Consider the following 5,000-nt stretch of genomic DNA (forward strand, 5'->3'; position numbering starts at 1 on the left):
TAGGCGCAGAACCTACCATCGACAGTTGATAAGGCAGACATTTGAAAGATGCGTCGCCGGTACGAGGACCGTGCGATCAGCCCAAAGTTATTCAGAGTCACCAAGGCAAACGGACCGGACGAGCCGACCGATTGGTTTTGATCTAATAAAAGCGTCCCTTCCATCTCTGGTCGGGACTCTGTTTGCATGTATTAGCTCTAGAATTACCACAGTTATCCAAGTAACGTGGGTACGATCTAAGGAACCATAACTGATTTAATGAGCCATTCGCGGTTTCACCTTAATGCGGCTTGTACTGAGACATGCATGGCTTAATCTTTGAGACAAGCATATGACTACTGGCAGGATCAACCAGGGAGCTGCGTCAACTAGAGCTGAGCAGCCGGCCGCCCGGGAGTGTGTCCCGGGGGCCCGCGCGAACACGCAAGCGTCCGCTCAATTATTCTGCAAACAGGAGGAGGCTGAGCTCCCCTGCACCATACACCTCGAAACCCTCTCAGGTCCCGGCGGCGCGCAGCGCCGTCCTAAGTACTTGGTCGGGTTCGAGAGAGGCGCAATCGCCCGGAGTTTGGCGAGTAGACGCTTTAGGTGCGACCACCCGTGCTCCCAACTGAGCTTGCCGCTGCCGACAGAGGCCCGGGAGCGTGCTGTCGTGGCATTGCCGGCGGGAGACAACACGCGCCACCTACGGTGACCGGCAGCTCCAACGCCAGCGCCACAGAAGGACAAAAGCCCCACTTGGGTGCCGAAGCGAACTCTCCCAGCACAGCGCACGCGCCAACACGTCCGCACAGCTGCGATACAAACCACCTGCGAGAACCGCAGAGGCGACCGAGCAGCAGACGGCGTCGCGGCGCCGAGCGCCGGGCGGCGGCGCATCCTCAGCGCACACAGTCCTCAATCGGACCAGCACACTGCAGATGTCCACCGCGCTTCGCACCGGGCCCGCGAGGACCTACTTTGGCCGCACGGCGCCGCGTGCAGGGTGCGCCGGCGCGCAGCTGCGCCGCCTGCCGCCTCCGTCGGCCGGCGCGCCTGCCACTGGCCGCCCCCACCAGCCGGCTGTAGCGCGTGCGCCCACGCACCGCACGGCCAACACGCCGGGAGGCCCCCCCTCACCGGCCGGGGACGGTCCCACCCAGCCACCGCCGCGTATCGCTTCACACCCACATGCCATTCACGTTCGTGGGCATGGTGGGTATCGCTGCAACAACCGGTTGGTAGCTCAACCGATCGTCGCCATCACTGATTCACCCCTAGCGAGAACAACCGCACCACAACGGTTTACCAGTTGTTCATTTGCGTAACGTCACCAGCAAACGTAGGCGTCCATCGCCATTTGCAAATTCAACGATTGTTGCATGCCTGTGTCAGGTGTCACGACACACTGTCTGCCCACATACACGCAACAACATGTCCACGCTTAGCGAACACGTGGAAGGTGGCCCCCGTACGTATGCGATGTCCATTGCGCGAACGACTGTCAACCGGCCTCTGTCGCATGTCGCAGATGTGGAACGCAGTGCACCGTGCTATCACGGTGTGTGAGAAGAGACGACTACGTCTGACAACACGCGCCACTACATCAACAGACGGCTCATGCTGATCGCCATCCAGGGCATACCACACTGCAATCCAGCTCTTATAGGGAGACGACACGTAGCTGAGTGCACAACATTTGGACCGCATGGTTCGCCGTTGTTGGCGCAGTCGTTGTACGGTCACATGTACCACGATGTATCATTCAGTACATGAGGACCAATGTGCAGTACAGTGTGTGATTTGGACGTACAACATCAGCGGACAGTTGACACAGGCCGTACCACAGCGTAGGCTAAGTGCTTCGCCATGCGAATGCCAATGAACAACTGCAAATGCCAATGAACAACTGCAAAGGGCATTGAGCATGTACGTCCTGCTGCCATCCACATTACAGTGTATAGCTGCAAGGTGTTTAACATGAAGCGATACACTGGGGACCGGGCAGTGCGAGTAGCAAACTATATTGCGGGGGTTGCAGTTAGGCAACACTACACTAATTTAACGCGTCGTATGACAATTACAGAGCAGGTTAAGGCCCAACGTGTGTTGGGTTAAGGCCCAACGTGTGTTGGGTTAAGGCCCAACGTGTGTTGGGTTAAGGCCCAACGTGTGTTGGGTTACGGCCCAACGTGTGTTGGGTTAAGGCCCAACGTGTGTTGGGTTAAGGCCCAACGTGTGTTGGGTTACGTTAAGGGGCAATGTGGGTTACGTTAAGGGGCAATGTGGGTTACGTTAAGGGGCAATGTGGGTTACGTTACGGCGCAATATAGGTTACGTTACGGCGCAATATAGGTTACGTTAAGGGGCAATGTGGGTTACGTTACGGCGCAATATAGGTTACGTTACGGCGCAATATAGGTTACGTTAAGGCGCAATATCGGTTACGTTAAGGCGCAATACAGGTTACGTTAAGGCGCAATACAGGTTACGTTAAGGCGCAATACAGGTTACGTTAAGGCGCAATACAGGTTACGTTAAGGCGCAATACAGGTTACGTTAAGGCGCAATACAGGTTACGTTAAGGCGCAATACAGGTTACGTTAAGGCGCAATACAGGTTACGTTAAGGCGCAATGCAGGTTACGTTAAGGCGCAATGCAGGTTACGTTAAGGCGCAATACAGGTTACGTTAAGGCGCAATGCAGGTTACGTTAAGGCGCAATGCAGGTTACGTTAAGGCGCAATACAGGTTACGTTAAGGCGCAATACAGGTTACGTTAAGGCGCAATACAGGTTACGTTAAGGCGCAATACAGGTTACGTTAAGGCGCAATACAGGTTACGTTAAGGCGCAATACAGGTTACGTTAAGGCGCAATACAGGTTACGTTAAGGCGCAATACAGGTTACGTTAAGGCGCAATACAGGTTACGTTAAGGCGCAATACAGGTTACGTTAAGGCGCAATACAGGTTACGTTAAGGCGCAATACAGGTTACGTTAAGGCGCAATACAGGTTACGTTAAGGCGCAATACAGGTTACGTTAAGGCGCAATACAGGTTACGTTAAGGCGCAATACAGGTTACGTTAAGGCGCAATACAGGTTACGTTAAGGCGCAATACAGGTTACGTTAAGGCGCAATACAGGTTACGTTAAGGCGCAATACAGGTTACGTTAAGGCGCAATACAGGTTACGTTAAGGCGCAATACAGGTTACGTTAAGGCGCAATACAGGTTACGTTAAGGCGCAATACAGGTTACGTTAAGGCGCAATACAGGTTAGGTTAAGGCGCAATACAGGTTAGGTTAAGGTACGACATAGGTTAGGTTAAGGTACGACATAGGTTAGGTTAAGGTACGACATAGGTTAGGTTAAGGTACGACATAGGTTAGGTTAAGGTACGACATAGGTTAGGTTAAGGTACGACATAGGTTAGGTTAAGGTACGACATAGGTTAGGTTAAGGTACGACATAGGTTAGGTTAAGGTACGACATAGGTTAGGTTAAGGTACGACATAGGTTAGGTTAAGGTACGACATAGGTTAGGTTAAGGTACGACATAGGTTAGGTTAAGGTACGACATAGGTTAGGTTAAGGTACGACATAGGTTAGGTTAAGGTACGACATAGGTTAGGTTAAGGTACGACATAGGTTAGGTTAAGGTACGACATAGGTTAGGTTAAGGTACGACATAGGTTAGGTTAAGGTACGACATAGGTTAGGTTAAGGTACGACATAGGTTAGGTTAAGGTACGACATAGGTTAGGTTAAGGTACGACATAGGTTAGGTTAAGGTACGACATAGGTTAGGTTAAGGTACGACATAGGTTAGGTTAAGGTACGACATAGGTTAGGTTAAGGTACGACATAGGTTAGGTTAAGGTACGACATAGGTTAGGTTAAGGTACGACATAGGTTAGGTTAAGGTACGACATAGGTTAGGTTAAGGTACGACATAGGTTAGGTTAAGGTACGACATAGGTTAGGTTAAGGTACGACATAGGTTAGGTTAAGGTACGACATAGGTTAGGTTAAGGTACGACATAGGTTAGGTTAAGGTACGACATAGGTTAGGTTAAGGTACGACATAGGTTAGGTTAAGGTACGACATAGGGTAGGTTAAGGTACGACATAGGTTAGGTTAAGGTACGACATAGGTTAGGTTACGGTACGACATAGGTTAGGTTACGGTACGACATAGGTTAGGTTACGGTACGACATAGGTTAGGTTACGGTACGACATAGGTTAGGTTACGGTACGACATAGGTTAGGTTACGGTACGACATAGGTTAGGTTACGGTACGACATAGGTTAGGTTACGGTACGACATAGGTTAGGTTACGGTACGACATAGGTTAGGTTACGGTACGACATAGGTTAGGTTACGGTACGACATAGGTTAGGTTACGGTACGACATAGGTTAGGTTACGGTACGACATAGGTTAGGTTACGGTACGACATAGGTTAGGTTACGGTACGACATAGGTTAGGTTACGGTACGATATAGGTTAGGTTACGGTACGATATAGGTTAGGTTAAGGTACACATTGTTGTAAGGAAAGGTTTAATGGGGGGCGGGGCGGGGCGGCCGGTTTGTTGATTGTGATTATAGTAAGTGGATGCCTGCGGCATCATCTGATTTGCCACGTCAGGATGCACCTTTGGCTCATGACAGGCGGCGCTCTCATTCCATGCTTGTGGCAGACCTGTGTCTTTCATTCCTGCCATTGTTTGTGTGCTGTGAGAGGAGGCAGTATTGTGATGTTGGGTGCACCCCTGTGTAGGACATGTGTGGGTGTTGGTGGCTTGGCTGAGCAATGGTGGTTGTCGGGTGGGTGGGATATTCTGTTTTCTGAGTGGACCTCCCAGTCTGGTTATGACAGTGTGGATTGTCTAATGTGGCGGAGAGGATGCACTGGGTGTTGTTCCATGCTGGTGCTTACATATTGTCTGTGTGCGTGTTACAGGCAGAGAGTAGTGCGTGATAAGGGTGTGTGGCTGACGTGTGGTTGTGATT

General features: G+C 51.1%; 1 non-coding gene across 1 annotated transcript in view; it reads right to left on the reverse strand.

The window, feature by feature from the left end:
* LOC124588943 overlaps positions 1 to 358 on the reverse strand; it is a 1,910-nt gene extending 1,552 nt beyond the window's left edge. The window contains exon 1 of the ribosomal RNA XR_006975858.1: positions 1 to 358. This exon is cut by the window's left edge and continues 1,552 nt beyond it. This is a non-coding gene — a ribosomal RNA (small subunit ribosomal RNA).
* Between the last annotated feature and the right edge of the window lie 4,642 nt (positions 359 to 5,000).

The sequence above is a fragment of the Schistocerca americana genome, unplaced genomic scaffold (genome assembly GCF_021461395.2).
Source record: "Schistocerca americana isolate TAMUIC-IGC-003095 unplaced genomic scaffold, iqSchAmer2.1 HiC_scaffold_670, whole genome shotgun sequence".
NCBI lineage: Eukaryota > Metazoa > Arthropoda > Insecta > Orthoptera > Acrididae > Schistocerca > Schistocerca americana.